Genomic DNA, 21,131 nt, shown 5'->3' with positions numbered 1-21,131 from the left:
TTGACCAATCTCACAATCAAGAAGAAATTGAGTAATATTATGATAAATCCTTTTCTCAATCAAACAAAAAAATATTATGTTTTTTCAAAAGCATTAAATTGTCTTGTTGCAAATAAATTGACTCATCCCTAGACTTGGCTAAATCAGACTCAATCTTCTGTATCCATATGTGTCACTCCTCACTCTTTGACGAAACCTTGCTGATTTAATCGGTTAGGTTAGAATTTGTCAAGCGAGTTTGTTTTAAATTGTTACTGATACTAGAAAATGTGAATTTTAATTCATTTAGTTCAGTTTCGTATTTTGACACAGGTATATTGAGTGATTCAAGAATAGAGTGTACCTTATTGATCATTTGATCACATCCACTGATTTGCTCAAAAACTGGTTTCATAGTAAAGCATCCATCACTCCCATGTCCACTATCAATGGCGTATCCTTGCATCCGTGATACATCACTTGTCACCACAAAACATCTTCCTCCAGAGTGTGAATCCTCCTCTTTCGCAATGAAACTTCTCACATGAGCTGGCTTGTGAACCTCCTCATTTTCTTAATCCGTGGACCAGACTTCCACCCTGCCAAATTCATCATCTGCTTCCTTTTCCTGCACAATCAAAGCATACATAGAATTATCAGAGTTCTTTTTCTTCTTTATCTCCTCAAGCTTTCGGAGATGGTAGGTTTCATCGTCTTCTCCTTCCTTTTTTCAATCAATCTATGCAGCATGCACTCTTTAGCCAAGTGATTTTTGTCATGACAATAGTTACAATCATAGCCAGAGTCACCTGTCAGCTTCTTCTCCTTCTTTTCCTCTTCCTTTTGTGAGCCATTCGCATTTTCCTCTTTTACCTTCTCAAAGTTGTAGCTTCCCTGCCAATTTCGATTCTTGTTGGAACGAAACTTTTTCTTTGCAAATCGCTTCTGGTCTGACACCAGTAATGCAAACTCTTCACTCGTAAGCTCACAATCAGAAAGGTCAGATTCTTGACCATCTTCTACTACTTTCTTGCCCTTCGCAACGAGAGTTAGAGATCCCATACAAGACACAACTTTCGCTTCTTTTGTCACCTCATTCTCATGTGACTTCAGGATTCCAACAAGCTTTGCCAAAGTATAATTCTTGAACTGCTCATGCACCTTTACTGTAGACACTAATGCCATCCACTCTGATCTTAGCCCATTCATGAACGTGACCTTTTGTTCAATAACTTCACGTCCAATGCCATGTTTCGCAATCCTACATAAAAGATGATTGTAACAATTAAAAGTTTGACTCAAACTCTTTTCAGGCTTCTGTGTAAATGCACCAAACTCTGAAAGCAAGAGTGTTTGTGTTGATTGCTCAAGATCTGCATCTGCAGAGTAGAATTCCTTAAGTCGATCCCAGATGGCTTTGGTTGTGTCACATGAGCTAAACAGACGAAAAGTGTCAACCGGCAAGGCAAATCAACTAATTCTCATTGCCTTAACATTGCTAATCAATTTTTCTTTCTCATATTGAGGGACGTCTTTAATATCAAGAAGAAGTTTGTTGTAGCTGATGCAATGCTACTTGAGAGGTTTATGGAGTTTATGTGAGAATAGTCATGCTGCATGATGATATAACTTTTGAAACCTGTTAAGAATCAGACGTGTAAACTGAAGCAGTTTTAGGGTAATATTAGAATCATAGAATAGCATCAAGAACACTGCAATGACGACTGAACCAGATCCAATATTAACGGAAACCCTAATAAATTTATAAACAGAAGAGATATGTATAGATTACACTGTCTCCTGCTCTAATACCAATTGTTAGGATATTAATCCTTGAAAGATCGATTAGATTCAAAAATATTGTAAATAAGAACAAGAACAAAGATTCAAAGTATGCTGAATGATTATATTCCACATCCTCAGAAGAACTCGATTAAGAATTGCTACTGTAGAGGTGTGTTTAGGGTTACAAGAATAATTGCCAAAGTTATCAAACATGGTGCATGCATGCACCTTAAATACTATAACCCTAATAAATGACGAGTGGACAAGCCCAAGCCCGTTTACATAAATGGACTAATAGTTACACACAATGACGCAACATAATATTCCTAACACTCTTTAATTTAAGTTATTCCTTCAATATTTTCAAAATTAACTCTTACATTTATAGGAATAACTTGGGGGAAATTGTTAGGGTCATGATCCTCAAAATATTCAGGATCCTCAAATATTCGAGATCCTCAGCTATCTCAGGATCCCAGCTATTATCGTTATTATTTTTATTAACATTTATAATGGTTATATTTTGTTTATAACTAATACATGTGCAGAAGTAGTCAAGGGAAGACCAGTTCTCAATGAAGAAGCTTCTCAACTATGATAAAGACCCGAAATACTTAGTCAAATAACATTTGTGAAGCTGGTCATAGAGGATCCTGGAAATATCAGACATATTGTTGGCTAGTTTAGACAATATATTGACACTTGTATCTCGCACACAACACATTGTTTTTTACTCTGATCTTACTCTACGAATTTATTCACTTGTTCTTACTAAAATTCTTTGTAAGTATCATTTTATATTAATAAATTCATCAAGGCAGGTGATCATTATCACCTCCCAAGGTTTTGTGTCGGAGATCCTAGCAAGGTCAAGGGCTTTCCTTGTAAATCATTATGTCATTCTCTTTATCGTTCACTATTATACAACTCGAACATCACAACCTCTCATTCAATTTGGTTGATTACTACTTGTGTAAGTTTTAACCAAAACACTGATAACTCCAGGATTGCGGGTAGTCTTCAGGACTGTTGATAGTCCTAGGGTTGCTCATAACCCATAATTGTTTAGTTTGACATAGGTGTTGTGGTATGCTGATTAGGAATACCAGGAGGCCCTTGGTGCGGGTGGTTATAAGACCCTTAGGAATTTTGACAAATGATTGTGCACCTATGCTGTCCTGGGAACCTGAGTGTCGCATGATTTTTTATATTACCAATGGTTATAATTGTGGGAGTAGTTAGTTAGTTGCGACTTGTCAATAAGTCGGGTTTGTAGTTAAGAACCCCAATCATGATGTCTTATTTTAGGTTGGGACGAGCTGAACCGCTGCTATTCCATTTGATTATCTCCATGGCTTGATGCATGAGTTTTGAACCAAAGAGGATACATAGAGTAGTTTAGCTCTTGCTTGTTCTTTTTAATTCTAATGTTAGTAAGCGAGGTTGTTAGTAACCAATGGTTGTGATTGTGGGAGTAGTTAGTTAGTTGCGACTTGTCAATAAGTCGGGTTTGTAGTTAAGAACCCCAATCATGATGTCTTATTTTAGGTTGGGACGAGTTGAACCGCTGCTATTCCATTTGATTATCTCCATGGCTTGATGCATGAGTTTTGAACCAAAGAGGATACATAGAGTAGTTTAGCTCTTGCTTGTTATTTTTAATTCTAATGTTAGTAAGCGAGGTTGTTAGTTTCTGCAGTTAGTAGTGGTTTCATGTCTACTGTTGTCAGTGGGATGACGTAACTTCGGTGAGGTTTTCCTTTAGGTCAAAACTTTGAGTTTTGGTCATCATTGTTGACATTAAGAGAGGCCTTATCTCTCAGGGACACAAAAATGTTCGTGGAGTTTTAAGTTATGGGAGAAGGAGTCAAATCCTCTCGATTCGGTTAGTAGTGATGTGTTGATCTTCATTCTCTCTTAGTGGGGGTGATTTTGACCTTAGGGGAGTCTCCGCTCAGATTCAACGTACGCCCTGGGTTTGTGTCACACCCCGGAACCAGACGGCGGAAACGTCCGAGGGCTCATGTGACTAAATTTGAATATCATCACAATGAATATACATGAATCATAACATAAACATCACCATGCATCAATATATTACAACTGACATTGTTCACATCAAGTATATTGTTTCAACATTACAAATCCATAACATGAAATGTTTGATAGTTTTCAAAAGCACAACACCCTAACATACTTGGTACTACACATCAGCTTACCTGTTACCTAAGAATACAAGTTATTTTGAAAACGGTCAACATATGGAATGTTGGTGAGTTCATAAGCAGGTTTGATATGAAAATGTTTTGTGTAGTTTGTAAGAAAACAACCCAGAAAATCCGATATTTTCTGAAAAGACCATTGTTTATATAAAAGTGTGAAGATCCGTAAATATATGCATGATGATCTCAAAACGTGTATAGTTGAAAAACTTCGTATTAAAAGTATCGGTGAAAAATGTTGAACTTCCCCGGAAAACCCGATGTTTTCCGAAAATAAAAATATCATATAACTGTTCGAATTGTTATCCCATCCTGTGAATGATTTTGATTTACCTTGATTACTTGATTAATATTGGATTTATTTATGTGAGTCGTTATAACCATGCATGATAATCACTAGTTCGTCTGTCTTGGCACTTTGGTGAACGCCGAAATTGATCTTAAGATTTTGTCACCCTAGACTGGCCGAGTCTAACTGTAGCGAACAGCTGAGGTGTGGGGGAGTCACCCATGTATAGATCTATACACAAACTCTCGCTCTCCCTCCAGAAGACTTTGATTATAACTACAGACTACGACCGACACACGTTGGTGCCACCCGTTATTACTCACTAAATCCCAATTGACTTTGATTACTATTGATTATTGACCCGTACTTGTTTACTTGGATTAACGATAGGCCTAATAACAAGCAGAAGAGGATTACAAGATCCTACTATTCCCGCGTATTATTTATGGCTATTGGTTATACGAAGGACACGCTGGCCCATTTAACATTTGATTTACTTAGACCTTACTAGCAATGCTAATGTGCCACTAAGGCTCAATAGCACTTAAAAGCTATTCAGGGTCCCTAAAATATGAAATTGGGTCATAGAAGGCTCAATAACATTTATTATTATCCCTTGGGCCCAAAAATCATGTTAATGGGTCACCAAGGCCCAACAAGCATGATTGGTACTTTCAAGCCCAAAGATTTGAATGTTTATATGTTTAGGTATAGTTTGGTTGTCGGAATGTTAATTGAACCATTGTTAAATTTGTATCGGTACGAGACCGGTTGATCGTTTATAACGATATTTGAAAATTTATGTATATTCATCTTTTCATTTTTCATAAGTTGTGTTTTGGTAATTTTGACCCAAATATCTTAATAATAAAATAATTGACTCAAAATATTGGTTTGACCCTTTCAGCCCTTCTTTAATAAAAATGACAATTTTACTCCCTTAAATAAAAAAAATATACTTTTTAGGCCGTAAAACCATTTTCTTGTCATTTTTGACCCATAGACTTTGTTTAAATGATGATTTTAGCTCTAAATTTACTTTTATTAGTTTCAGCACTTCCAAAAAAGTGATTTTCGGTTAAAGCCCAAACTTGTTGCAACTTTTACAATTTTGGCCCAAAATCCAAAAAGATTACATTTTTATCCTTGTTTGGAAAATACATCATTTTAACCCCTGAAATAGTTTTATTTACTGTTTTTACCCCTTGTTTTGAGAAGTTTATCATTTCACCCCCTTGAAACTTGAGATTTTCGCAAGTTATAGCTTAATGGGCCGAAAAGCCCAAATTTGGCCCAATAAGCTACAATTTACACTTCTAGCCTTTAAAAGAGTATGGTATTCATAAAAACACTTATTTTTACTGTTTTGACTCTTTTAACCCCAGAGAAAACTATGAGTAGCAATTTTTCAATCCAACTTTTGTTAGTTTGATAATATTAGCCCAAAAATGGGTTTTATGTTGAAATATGTATATTTTAATCGTAGAGGGTAATTTTTCTAGACTTGTTTTAGTGTAATACTTCTTAGATCATGTTTACCTTCCTCTTAGAGTCATAGATCTCTAATTCCTATTCTTTTTGTTACATATTTACCACAATAACACATGAAATCACACATAACATACACATACACATACACATACATATAGATCTACACATTTTACTTGTATTATCCCCCATAAAACATATGAAAACCAAAAATAGAGGGGTATGAACTCACCTTGATATTTGGATTTGGTATTAATGAAGATTTGAGAGAAGATTTCGGCCCTAGTAACTTCTTGAGGATGTTTTCGAACTTAGATGGCTCTAGGGAGTTAGATCAGGAATTTGCATGAGTTAAGATTAGATGTTTGATGAAATATATAAGTTAAGCCATGGATTCAAGTAAAGACTTACCTAGAATGATGATTTTTGTGGAATCACCTCCTTGAAAAGCTCTTAATCTCGAAAACTTTAAAGGAGAAGTGAAGAGTGTTCTTTAAGAGTGTTTGGAGAGAATTTGTGAGGTGTGTGTGTTTTCCTTTGTGTTCTCGGCCGAAGAAGAAAAGAGAGGGGAGAAGAGAGATATAAGGATGTGATGGATGCATGGGAACATGAGACGGTTGCATGGAAGACCAAAATATAATAAGGAGGTGGCTAACCCTCCTTATTTCATAAATTTCCATTTTTTTTGTTTTCCCACTTGGGCCGAGAATTCGAGAAAAGAGAAGAGAGTTTTGGGCCTTTTTGCTTAAATCCATATTGTGGGCCCAATTTGATTATTTTTCGGCCCATTTGGCTGCCCTGATGATTTATGGCCCAATTTGTCAAAAATAATGGGCTTCATAGTCCATTAAAGTTAATTAGGTTAATTATGGCCCAATAAGGTCCATTAGGGTTTTTTATTTCATTCTAGGCCCAATATGGCCCAAAATGTTAAAATAAATGGAAGTGGGTCCAATTACAGCCCATTTAAGAGTTCTAAGCCCAAAATAGTCAAATTGGAAGCTTATTGGCCCATTAGGCCCAATAAGGAAATTCTAGTCCATAATGGACTTAAACTGGGATTTCTAGGGTTTCCAATTCTTTGTTGACTATTTGAAGTGGTTGCATAGAGCGTTTGATGGACAATTTGTCGTTATTGAATAAGCATCATGCGTGCTCTCACATTTTTTTTCCACAAATGTTATCATTGTTGTTGTTACATGTTATAGAATTCCTAGTTGTGACATCATCCCCTCGTTAGAGGGAATTTCGTCCCGAAATTCTTTCTAAAGCTAGATTCAAGAATGCGAGAATAGGTGTGGGTACTTCTGCTTCATTTGGTCTTCGCGTTCCCATGAGAATTCTGTCCCACGCTTTGCGTTCCACCGTACCTTCACAATTGGAATGTGACTTTGCTTAGTATGCTTCACCTCCATGTCCATGATTTCGACTGGTTCTTCGACGAACAGGAGATTCTCGTTGATTTCAATTTATTCAAGTGGAATGACAAGGGTTTCGTCAGATAAACACTTTTTCAAATTGGAAACATGGAACACGGGGTGTACACTGCTAAGCTCGGCAGGTAATTGTAGTCTGTAAGCCACTGGACCAATTCGGGCAAGGATCTCGAAGGGTCCAATGTATCGTGGGTTCAGCTTTCCCCGTTTTCCAAAACGAATAACCCTTTTCCAGGGAGATACCTTTAACAACACCCGATCCCCGACTTGAAACTCCAAGGGCTTTCGCCGTTTATCATCGTAGCTCTTCTGTCGGTCTCGTGATGCTTGTAGTCGAGCTCTGATTTGAACTATTTTCTCCATTGTTTCACGTATGATATCTGGTCCCATTAACACATTGCCTGGTGTCAGTCTTCTTACTAGCTGGGTGTCACCTACCTCAGCCCAACACAACAGTGATCTGCATTTTCGCCCGTATAGTGTGTGACAACCCAAAATTTCCATTCGGTCAAACCCTAAAAGTCAACAACTTCGTATCATAAATTAATGTCATTATTTCTTATTTTTAAGAAATATAAAGTTCGTTTGATTATTTTAATATTATTTTTAAACGAACGGGTGAAAGAAAGTGCCGTCTCGGGTTTTGAATTTTAAAAACCGCAAACACTTCGCGTATTAGAAACACCCGACCAAACTTTTATGTTTTGGGTTGAGAAATCACCTGAAACCATGAACTCATACCTATGTATGAGTTTACTCCCCAAAAAGTTAGTCATTTGTGTTTACTCCCCAAATGTCAAAAGAGTAAACTCCAAAAACTCTCTCAAGTATCATCCAAGATTTAATTCCAAATCTTCAATCTTAAAAAGTGTTCTAACCATTTCAAGTTAGTAAAACACTTAATCTAGTGTTTTTGCATCTATTCATCCAATCATTTATGTATTTTGTCTAGATTTTCAAAAACACCAAGAACACCAAGAACACACACTAAGTGTTCTTGGCCTTTTAGCTCAAATCAAGCCTTCTAAGAGTAAGTGTTTCCATCCTTGAGTGATTTTAAGCTAGTGTTACATTTATATGTCAAGAAATTATACCAAGAACACAAGACTAGAGGTGTTCACGGTCCAAGGAGATGCTTGGGGCGTAAAAACCATGAAGGGCACCAAAGTGTGCCTAAGTCCTTATGTAAGCCCTAGTTTGATGTATAAGCCTTCCTTGATATGATTAAACCTTCCTTTGATGTGTCTAAGCCTTGAAAAACACCAAAATCCAACATTTATAGGTGTTTACGGTTTAGGGATCTCCCAAAACCGTAAATACCCTAAAGTGTGTCTAAATGGGTTATTTTCCTTCCTTAGGCTTAGAAACTAGCACATACACTTACCTAATTGTGTTAAGGACTTGAAAACATTGCAATACCCTTCTCCATGAGGGTTTACGGTAGTAAACCCAAAGGAAAATGCCATGAGGCCATAAACTCCTCAAAAGGGGGTGTTTTGTTGCCCTAGTCCATTCCAAAGGCCAAACCACTTAGTAGAATTGCTTCAAAAGGCTTACTAAACCACAAAACAACACCTAGTCATTAGGACTAGAGTTTACGACTGTAAACTCTAGATTTTACTTCCGTAAACTCTTTGAGTCATGACTATCAAAACCGTAAACTCCAAGGGAGTTTACCCTTGAACCCTAAACACCCTAGCTTTGCTTTACCAACACTTGGATGCAATCCTTGTGATCATTAACACTTGAATCAAAGTGTTTTCATGTTCTAGAGTGTCCCAACTTATTGTATTAGTTATAATTTGGCTAATTAGTTATATATATGTTCATTATATGACAACTAGGCTCGTGCGTGTGTACAAGTCTTCATTTGTCAGCTAGCACCGTACTCGACACTTCAATCCAATCCACTCACCACAAGTGAGTTCATACCCCTTTAATTAACCTTTGAAATACTTTTTAATGTTTTAAATGCTTTTATGGGGGCGGGAATACAAGTTGAATACTTATAGTTATTACATCAATCACATGTGATTAATAACTACAAAACCAATGATTTTATTACCGTTCAAACTATTTATCAAACCGTTTTACTTCAAACTGCTTTACAAACTCTTTTACTTATCAAATACTGTTACTTAAACTTTGTTACAGTTATTATAAATTGCATGCCCGTATATGTATAGTTATATAAGCAATGTTTAAAAGGATTAGGAAGGCAGTCTGCCCTGTTTCCTTTTCCTCGATTTGGATGTGGTATGGTGGGATATCAGGTAGCCGTCTGAAGGTCGTTTCAATATTAATTATATATCATGTGTACATATATAGACATAAAAGTGCTTCCATATTCATGCGTACTAGTTACATCATTAGTAAGTTACCATCGGGGTAGCACAGGATCATACTTATACTATTGCTAGATCAATGAGTCAGTTCATTCATGAGTCAATACTTATTACTATGAGAACATATACATTACATTACTATGAGAACATATACAACTATACTAGGAGAAGAACATATACAACTATACTAGGAGACGAACATATACAATTATACTAGGAGAAGAGCATATACAACTATACTAGAAGAAGAACACATACAACTATACTAGAGGAAGAACATATACAACTATACTAGAGGAAGAACATATACAACTATACTAGAGAGAGAACATATAAAACGATACTAGAACGAGTAACAATACATTACATATACATATATACATTGACATAATTGTGATCCACTGTATCGGAGCATGCCTTAAATGTCATGGCCCGAGTTGTAGCCAGAGTCTCTTGGAGGGAGAGCGTGATTTTGCGTATAGATCTATACTGGATTGACTATCCTACACCTTGTTGCTAGCTACAGCAGGACCTGCAGGTCTGCGGGTACCAAACGTCATTTCTTTTTACGACAATACCTTTGTCGTTGTTACCAGTCGATAGTATGGTACAATTAATCACATGATACCTTAATACAAATCCGGTTTAAGGTAGTTAGTAATGCAGTAGTTCCTATAATACAACACTACAATACTACAGTAATTTTACCCTTTACATATATTTGGTGATAATTTCACTTAAACATTAATGTACAAACTATATTTTGTTAATGATAGTTACACTTGGGAAATTACACACTTTTACAATAAACGAACATACAAAACAGTTACGCCTTGGTAGAAGGCTACTTTTAATAGAAAATATAGGTTTTTCTAAGAGATTCAAACTTTTACAAACACTTACAAACATTTACATACTTTTATCACTAACGTTTACAAACTCATGCTTAAAACTACGTTCAAACGTTTTGATATAAACATCGACACTAAAATAATTATGAACTCACCATCTTAATGCTGAAAAACTCTTTCAAAATAACTTGTATTCTCAGGTCGACAGTGGATAGGTTCCGATGCCAGCTTTTGAGAAGATGGAGCGCATCCAAGACTCATTTTATTATTTTGATTTACAGTTTTTGGTGTCCATAACTGTACGAAACACACTTGTATTAAAATTATATATTTAATGCAATGGATGATGTTGTTTGCTTTTTTACTGTTATGTTGTGTTGTGATACTTTACATGACGTCCTCCGCCCCAGAACGTTTCCGCCGTTCTTGGTTTTGGGGTGTGACAGATTAGTATCAGAGCATTGTTTATAGTGAATTGAGTATATCAACCCATAAAAGATATACTAACTATAAACCCATTTGGGATTAAAACACTCTGAACAAGAGTCTATACTTTAAATATTAAAATATTTAAATAAGTATACTAGTCTGCATTCATACTAAAATCAGTGTCACAATGACAAGAACAAAAGTATTACGATTGTTAAATATCACAAGTGAGCTCGGGGATGTATGGTCAGTCCTGGGAATGGCATAGCCTGATCAACTATGCTGGTCCGAGGAGTGATTAGCATATGCCCTAGAATGGTTGTGATATGTTAACAAGTCTATAAACTTATCAACAATACCACAAAGAGATCAGTAGAATCTAAACTTAAAATACTATAGGAGTATTTTATGCTACTACAAGCTACTTATATACTATATTCTTATACCTCTCTTCTCGCGTAGATTTATAATGGCTGCATTCCATCATGGCGACCCGTACTTCCCAAATGAAGGCAACGCAGGGTGGATCGAAGAAGAGCCCGAAGATGAGCATCCAATCCCTTTGGATGATCACCTCGCAAAATGCTTTTCTGATGGATCTGACTCTGAGCCTGAAGTCAACAACCTACCGCCAGTAGGTCAGGCCCCGAACAATAACCCTCGACCAGCTTTCCCAGGTCCCACTCCCTTGTGGGCAACCAACTTGAATCACTGGAGTGACGAACAGGGTCAACCCTTACCATACTTTGGGGACCGAAGCTTTTACAATGTCAGCGAAGGTGGCTCTGCGGATCGAGCTCTGCCTGTCATTATCCACAGAATAGCTCGTAATGTTAAGCAAGGTCGAGCAGCCATCGACCGGGTCATGGAGATTGATGCCAACTCTGGTGTCAACACAGTCCGCATCCGCCGTCTTGAAGAAGACATGGAACGGACTAGGAGAACCAATGAAACCCTGCAGCAACAGCTGGCTGCCTCCCGAGCCGAAGTCATGGAACTTCGAGCCCGTCAGAGGGCTCATGAGCGACACCTTCAGGAAGTGGTTCGTCAAGTGGCAGACCTCAGGGTTCGCCCGAGGAATTCCCATCGCCGTTAGAGGATGTCTAGTACATCTTTGTCTTTTGGTTAAGGAATAGCCTTTAATATCTGTGCTCAAAGTAGCACTTGTCTGTAAAATATTCCTAACTTTCAGTACTCTAACTAGGAATCTAGGAATTGTCAAACTTTCCGTATGGTATGATGTAAGACCTACTGTTAGCTCGATTTTCCCTGAACTTAATACATCAGTAATACCAGTATTAATGACAACTACCTAACATTTGGGAAAAATCTGTACACTTCTGTTTTCCCACTAATCTTCTTTGTTGTGATCTCAAACACCCATTCAACTGTTGGGCTATGGTTAGTTAGTCCATGTGTCACTCTCACCCTACCTATAATTGATTCTTACCACTTTGTTTATCTTTATAAATTTATAGCTGAAAGATGCCTCCTCGAAAATCTCCCAGGAATAATCCTGCACCTCCACCTCCTCCTCCTCCGGTCATCTATATTGCAGCCCTGAATGCTGCTGTAGCTGCAGCAGTGGCAACTGCCATGGCTCAGTATCACTCTACTGATGCCATCATAGGTGGAACCCCTGTTGACTCAATTCCTGTTGAAATCCCTGTGCGCTCGAGAGAGTGCTCCTACAAGGATTTCACCAACTGCAAGCCGAAGTCCTTCCATGGAACCGGCGGAGTCATTGCGCTCTCGCAATGGTTCGAGAAGACTGAAACAGTCTTCGAAATTTGTTTATGCCCTACTGCGAGCAAAGTCAAATATGTTGCATGCACCTTTGAAGGAAAAGCTCTGACGTGGTGGAACGGCCACGTTAAAGTGCTAACTCTCATGGTGGGGAATGACATGGGTTGGGAAACCATGAAGGACCTCATGATTGAGGAATATTGCCCGAGGGGCGAAATCCAGAAATTGGAGCAGGAGTTGTGGAGCCTAACCATGAAGGGCTCCGACGTAGTCTCATATACCACCAGGTTCAGCGAACTGGTGGCCCTCTGCCCCAATATAGTTCCCACTGAAGGGAAAATGACTGAGAGGTACATATGGGGGCTAGTGCCTATGTATCAAGGGAATGTCCTACCATCAAACCCTGCTACCTTCGACAGTGCCAAGCGACTGGCACAACGACTCATCGACCATGGAGACAAAACCCCAACAGCAACAACCCTAGCCATCTCGGAACCCTCCAAACCCGCTAACACTAAGCAGAAGTTCTGGGAGGAAAAGAAGAAGAAACAACGAGCTGCCAAAACGCAGCAAATTGTGGCAGTACATGCCACAATAACCCCTGTTGCTGCTATTGCTCCGGTAGGACAGTATGCTGGAAATTTGCCTAAGTGCGGCAAATGCAATTACCACCACAACGGCCCCTGCCGTGAAATGCAGTGCTCTAACTGCAACAAGAAAGGACATACCGTCTGTTTCTGTAAATCCCTAGCGAGGCCGATCACCCAAGTCCCCGGCTCTGGCGCGAGCCCGACCAGCTATAGATGTGGTGAAGCAGGCCACTATAAGAGGGACTTCCCTAAAGCGAAGAATGCTGGCGGAGCAGGGAGGGTACTGGCAATAGGCCATGGGGAAGCAGTTGCTGACCCGACAGTGGTGACTGGTACGTTTCTCCTCGATAACTCATATGCATACATTCTATTCGATAGTGGAGCGGAGCGAAGCTTCGTGAACCACAAATTTGCTCGCATGCTTAAACAACAACCTCACACACTTAAAGAACAATTCACAGTAGAAATGGCTAATGGAAAAACAGAAAGCACGAATAGCATATACTTAGGTTGTACCCTAACTCTAGATTACCATTCATTCCCAATCAACCTTATGCCGGTCTCGAGTAAAAGCTTCGACATTATCATCGGCATGGATTGGTTAAGTCTTCATCGCGCCGACATCATGTGCTACGAGAAAGCAATCCGTCTAAACCTCCCGTCTAACGAAACTCTTATCGTCTACGACGACAAACTTGGTGCGAGTCTCCGTATTATATCAAGTATTCAAGCACAAAAGTATCTACGAAAAGAATACCATGCATTTCTTGCTCACGTCGTCGATACGAGCCTCGAAACGAAAGAACTAAAGAACATCCCAGTAGTGAGTGAGTTTCCCGACATCTTTCCAGAAGAGCTACCAGGATTACCTCCGCAACGACAGGTCGAGTTCAAAATCGACTTAGTCCCAGGAGCTACCCCAGTAGCCAAGTCGCATTACCGATTAGCGTCAGCAGAGATGCAGGAACTATCCGGTCAACTTAATGAACTGCTCAGCAAGGGCTTTATAAGACCAAGATTCTCGCCTTGGGGAGCACCGGTCTTGTTTGTTAAGAAGAAAGACGGATCATTCCGTATGTGCATCGACTACAGAGAACTCAACAAACTAACGATCAAAAATCGTTACCCTCTGCCTCGCATAGACGATCTATTTGACCAACTGCAAGGGGCAAACTACTTTTCCAAAATTGATCTAAGATCCGGATATCACCAGTTACGAGTGCTAGAGGAGGATGTTCCAAAGACAGCCTTCCGAACTCGTTACGGACACTACGAGTTCGTGGTGATGCCATTCGGATTGACCAATGTCCCCGCAGTTTTCATGGATCTGATGAATATAGTATGCCGACCTTACTTGGATCAGTTCGTCATTGTCTTCATCGATGACATCCTGATCTACTCCCGAAGTAAGGAAGAGCATGGCGATCATCTGCGACAAGTTCTAAGAACTTTACGAGCCGACGAGCTCTATGCGAAGTTCTCTAAATGTGAATTTTGGATCTGAAGAGTCGAATTCTTAGGACACATGGTAAGTGAAGAGGGAATCCATGTGGACCCATCCAAAATCAAGGCCATTGAGAACTGGTCAGCACCGAAGACGCATACAGAAATTCGTCAATTTCTAGGTCTCGTTGGCTACTACCGCAGGTTCATACAGAACTTCTCCCAAATTGCAAAACCTCTTACAACACTGACCCAGAAAGGCGTAGCCTTTGACTAGGAAGAGAAATAGGAGATAGCGTTCCAAACTCTCAAGCGAGCCTTGTGCACGTCACCAATAATATCCCTCCCCGAAGGGATAGAAGACTTCGTAGTCTATTGCGATGCATCGAATCAAAGGCTCGGGTGTGTTCTGATGCAGCGAGGTAAGATCATCTCCTACGCCTCGAGACAGTTGAAGACCAATGAAGTTAACTACACGACCCACGATCTTGAACTAGGAGCAGTTGTGTTTGCTCTGAAGATCTGGAGACATTACTTGTACGGAACGAAAAGCACTATCTTTACCGACCACAAGAGTTTACAACACATATTCGATCAGAAGGAGCTCAACATGAGACAACGACAGTGGGTCGAGCTACTCAGTGACTATGAATGCGAAATTCGTTATCATCCGGGTAAAGCCAACGTAGTAGCAGACGCCCTAAGTCGAAAGGAATATTATGGTCGAAGAGTCAAGTCGTTGACAATGACTATCCATTCACACTTGTCTAAGCAAATTCAGGCGGCCCAGCTTGAAGCCATGAAACCTGAAAACGTGACGAGTGAATCCCTTAGAGGAATGGAATGAAATTTAGAAGCAAAGGGTGGTGGACCCTTATATTTCATGAACCGGATCTGGACACCGAAACACGGTGGTTTCCGAGACTTGGTCATGACTGAGGCACACAACACTCGGTATTCTGTCCACCCAGGATCAGATAAGATGTATGTGGATCTTAAAAAGCTATACTGGTGGCCTAATATGAAATCAGAGATTGCTACCTTCGTAAGTAAATGCCACACTTGCGAAAAGGTTAAGGTCGAGTACCAGAAGCCCTCCGGTTTATTACAACAACCAGAGATTCCAGAATGGAAGTGGGAGCGGATCATTATGGATTTCATAACCAAGTTGCCCAAGATAACAGGTGGACTTGATACCATATGGGTCATCGTCGATAGATTGACCATGTCTGCACACTTCCTGCCTATCAAAGAAACTGACAAGATGGAGAAGCTTACGAGAACATACATTAGGGAAATCGTACGACTACATGGTGTACCTATATCCATTATCTCCGATAGAGATAATAGGTTCACCTCAAGATTCTGGCAATCGCTACAACATTCCCTGGGAACAAGGTTGGACATGAGCACAACCTAACATTCCCTTTTGAGAGCCGGTGTGATTGACTTCGGAAAGGCATGGGATACTCATTTACCCCTTGTCGAGTTTTCCTACAATAACAGTTATCACACGAGCATCAAGGCTGCTCCATTTGAAGCCCTCTACGGCCGAAAGTGCAGATCCCCTCTGTGCTGGGCTGAAGTGGGTGATACCCAATTAGCTAGGGGGCAAGTTTCTGACAGTGCTCTCACCAGTCCGGAAATCATTCAGGAAACGACAGAGAAGATCGTTCAGATCCGTGAACGATTGAAAGCCTCTAGAGACCGACAAAAGAGCTACACAGACAAGCGAAGGAAACCTTTGGAATTCCAGGTGGGAGACCGAGTCCTTCTTAAAGTCTCTCCCTGGAAGGGCTTGATACGCTTCGGTAAGCATGGAAAGCTTAATCCGAGATATATAGGACCCTTCAAGATTCTCGCAAGAATCGGCCCTGTAGCTTACAAACTCAATCTACCCGATGAACTCCGTAACGTACATTCTACATTCCACGTATCTAACTTGAAAAAGTGTCTGTCCGACGAGACTCTTGAAATTCCACTCGACGAGATCGAGATCAACGAGAGCATCAACTTCGTGGAAGAACCAGTAGAGATCATGGACCGAGAAGTCAAGCAGACCAAGCAAAGTTGTATCCCAATTGTGAAGGTCCGCTGGAACGCCAAGCGAGGACCAGAATTCACTTGGGAGCGTGAGGATCAGATGAAACTAAAATACCCTCATCTTTTTGCTTAGTTGTTTGTAACTTTTATTTGTTTAGACTTTAATTTCGGGACGAAATTCCCTTTAACAGGGGGATGATGTGACAACCCGAAATTTCCATTCGGTCAAACCCTAAAAGTCAACCACTTCGTATCATAAATTAATTTCATTATTTCTTATTTTTAAGAAATATAAAGTTCGTTTGATTATTTTAATATTATTTTTAAACGAACGGGTGAAAGAAAGTGTCGTCTCGGGTTTTGAATTTTAAAAACCGCAAACACTTCGCGTATTAGAAACACCCGACCAAACTTTTATGTTTTGGGTTGAGAAATCACCTGAAACCATGAACTCATACCTATGTATGAGTTTACTCCCCAAAAAAGTTAGTCATTTGTGTTTACTCCCCAAATGTCAAAAGAGTAAACTCCAAAAACTCTCTCAAGTATCATCCAAGATTTAATTCAAAATCTTCAATCTTGTAAGTGTTCTAACCATTTCAAGTTAGTAAAACACTTAATCTAGTGTTTTTGCATCTATTCATCCAATCATTTATGTATTTTGTCTAGATTTTCCAAAACACCAAGAACACCAAGAACACACACTAAGTGTTCTTGGCCTTTTAGCTCAAATCAAGCCTTCTAAGAGTAAGTGCTTCCATCCTTGAGTGATTTTAAGCTAGTGTTACATTTATATGTCAAGAAATTATACCAAGAACAGAAGACTAGAGGTGTTCACGGTCCAAGGAGATGCTTGGGCCGTAAAAACCATAAAGGGCACCAAAGTGTGCCTAAGTCCTTATCTAAGCCCTAGTTTGATGTATAAGCCTTCCTTGATATGTTTACACCTTCCTTTGATGTGTCTAAGCCTTGAAAAACACCAAAATCCAACATTTATAGGTGTTTACGGTTTGGGGATCTCCCAAAACCGTAAATACCCTAAAGTGTGTCTAAATGGGTTATTTTCCTTCCTTAGGACTTGAAAACATGGAAATACCCTTCTCCATGAGGGTTTACGGTAGTAAACCCAAAGGAAAATGCCATGAGGCCGTAAACTCCTCAAAAGGGGGTGTTTTGTTGCCCTAGTCCATTCCAAAGGCCAAACCACTTAGTAGAATTGCTTCAAAAGGCTTACTAAACCACAAAACAACACCTAGTCATTAGGACTAGAGTTTACGACTGTAAACTCTAGAGTTTACTGCCGTAAACTCTTTGAGTCATGACTATCAAAACCGTAAACTCCAAGGGAGTTTACCCTTGAACCCTAAACACCCTAGCTTTTCTTTACCAACACTTGGATGCAATCCTTGTGATCTTTAACACTTGAATCAAAGTGTTTTCATGTTCTAGAGTGTCCCAACTTATTTTATTAGTTATAATTTGGCTAATGAGTTATATATATGTTCATTATATGATAACTAGGCTCGTGCGTGTGTACAAGTCTTCATTTGTCACCTAGCCCCGTACCCGACACTTCAATCCAATCCACTCACCATAAGTGAGTTCATACCCCTTTAATTAACCTTTGAAATACTTTTAAATGTTTTGAATGCTTTTATGGGGGGGGGATACAAGTTGAATACTTATAGTTATTACATCAATCACATGTGATTAATAACTACAAAACCAATGATTTTATTACCGTTCAAACTGTTTATCAAACCGTTTTACTTCAAACTTCTTTACAAACTCTTTTACTTATCAAATATTGTTACTTAAAATTTGATACACTTATTATAAATTGCATGCCCGTATATGTATAGTTATATAAGCAATGTTTAAAAGGCTTAGGAAGGCAGTCCGCCCTGTTTCCTTTTCCTCGATTTGGATGTTATCTGGTGGGATATCGGGTAGCCGTCCGAAAGTCGTTTCAATATTAATTATATATCATGTGTACATATATAGACATAAAAGTGCTTCCATATTCATGCGTACTAGTTACATCATTAGTAAGTTACCATCGGGGTAGCACGGGATCATACTTATACTATTACTAGATCAATGAGTCAGTTCATTCATGAGTCAATACTTATTAATATGAGAACATTTACATTACATTACCATGAGAACATATACAACTATACTAGGAGAAGAACATATACAACTATACTAGGAGAAGAACATATACAACTATAGTAGAAGAACACATACAACTATACTAGAGGAAGAACATATACAACTATACTAGAAAGAGAACATATACAACGATACTAGAACGAGTAACAATACATTACATATACATATATACATTGACATAATTGTGATCCACTGTATCGGAGCATGCCTTAAATGTCATGGCCCGAGTTGTAGCCAGTGTCTCTTGGAGGGAGAGCATGAGTTTGCGTATAGATCTATATTGGATTGACTATCCTACACCTTGCTGCTAGCTACAGCAGGACATGCAGGTCTGCGGGTGCCAAACGTCATTTCTTTTTACGACCATACCTTTGTCGTTGTTACCAGAAGATAGTATGGTACAATTAATCACATGATACCTTAATATAAATCTGGTTTAAGGTAGTTAGTACTGCAGTAGTTCCTATAATACAACACTACAATACTACAGTAATTTTACCCTTTACATATATTTAGTGATAATTTCACTTAAACATTAATGTACAAACTATATTTTGTTAATGATAGTTACACTTGGGAAATTACACACTTTTACAATAAACGAACATACAAAACAGTTACGCCTTGGTAGAAGGCTACTTTTAATAGAAAATATAGGTTTTTCTGAGAGATTCAAACTTTTACAAACATTTACATACTTTTATCGCTAACGTTTACAAACTCATGCTTAAAACTACGTTCAAACGTTTTGATATAAACACCGACACTAAAATACTTATGAACTCACCAGCTTAATGCTGATAAACTCTTTCAAAATAACTTGTATTCTCAGGTCGACAGTAGACAGGTACCGAGGCCAGCTTTTGAGAAGATGGAGCGTATCCAAGACTCATCTTATTATTTTGATTTACAATTTTTGGTGTCCATAACTGTACGGAACACACTTGTATTAAAATTATATATTTAATGCAATGGATGATGTTGTTTGCTTATTTACTGTTATGTTGTGTTGTGATACTTTACATGACGTCCTCCGCCCCAGAACGTTTCCGCCGTTCTTGGTTTTGGGGTGTGACATAGTACTTCGAAAAGAGCAACTTTGATGCTTGAGTGATAACTGTTGTTGTGTGAGAATTCGATTAAAGGCAAGTGGGTGTCCCACGACTTTCCAAAGTCTATCAAACACGCGCGAAGCATGTCTTCAAGCGTCTGAATGGTTCGTTCACTTTGACCATCCGTTTGCAGATGATTAGCAGTGCTCATGTCGAGATGTGTTCCGAGTGCTTTCTGAAGTGATTGCCAAAAACGTGAAGTGAATCTACTATCTCTATCTGAGATGATAGATACTGACACTCCGTGGAGTCTCAGGATTTCCTTGATGTATATCCTCGTCAACCTCTCCATCTTGTAGGATTCTTTTATTGGCAGAAAATGAGCGGATTTCATCAATCTGTTGACTATTACCCATATAGTATCCAATCCATCTGTTGACTTGGGTAATTTGGTCACAAAGTCCACAGTAATCCTTTCCCATTTCCACTTGGGAATTACTGGTTGCGGTAATAATCCTGAGGGCTTCTGATATTCCATCTTCTATTTAGCGCAAGTAAGGCACTTGCTAGCATAGGCGGCAATCTTTGCCTTCATGTTGGGCCACCAATAATGCTGCTTGATATCCATGTACATTTTATCTGAACCCGGATGGATGGAGTATCGTGTCTTGTAGGCTTCATCTATGACCGCTTCTGAATCCCCCAAGTTTAGGGATCCAAATGCAGTTCATAAAATAATATGCTTCGCCCTCCTTCACTTCGAAATTCTTTTCCATCCCTCGTAACGCTTCGCTTGCCTTGTTTTCCGTCTTCATGGCATCGAACCGGGCCGCTCTGATTTGGGAGTTCAGGTAGGAGAGTCTTTACACGATGATTCGGGTATTCTTCCCAACTCAAAGCATCAGCTACCACGTTAGCCTTGCCTGAGTGGTACTTGATTTCACACTCATAATCGTTAAGTAGTTCAACCACCTTCATTGCCTCATGTTCAACTCTTTTTGATTTAGGATGTGTTGGAGACTCTTGTGGTCCGTGAAAATGGTGCACTTTGTACCATAAAGGTAGTGCCTCCAAATTTTTAAGGCGAAGACCACAACTCCCAATTCTAGATCATGGGTTATATAGTTCACCTCATGTGTCTTTAGTTGTCGGGATGCATAAGCTATCACCTTCCCACGTTGCATGAGTACGCAACCTAAACCCTGATTCGACGCATCACAGTAAACTACGAAGTCCTCCGTCCCTTCCGGTAGTGATA

This window comes from Lactuca sativa, chromosome 9, assembly GCF_002870075.4.
Source record: "Lactuca sativa cultivar Salinas chromosome 9, Lsat_Salinas_v11, whole genome shotgun sequence".
Classification (NCBI taxonomy): Eukaryota; Viridiplantae; Streptophyta; class Magnoliopsida; order Asterales; family Asteraceae; genus Lactuca; species Lactuca sativa.
The sequence above is the reverse complement of the archived record's forward strand: the minus strand, read 5'-3'. Positions refer to the sequence as shown.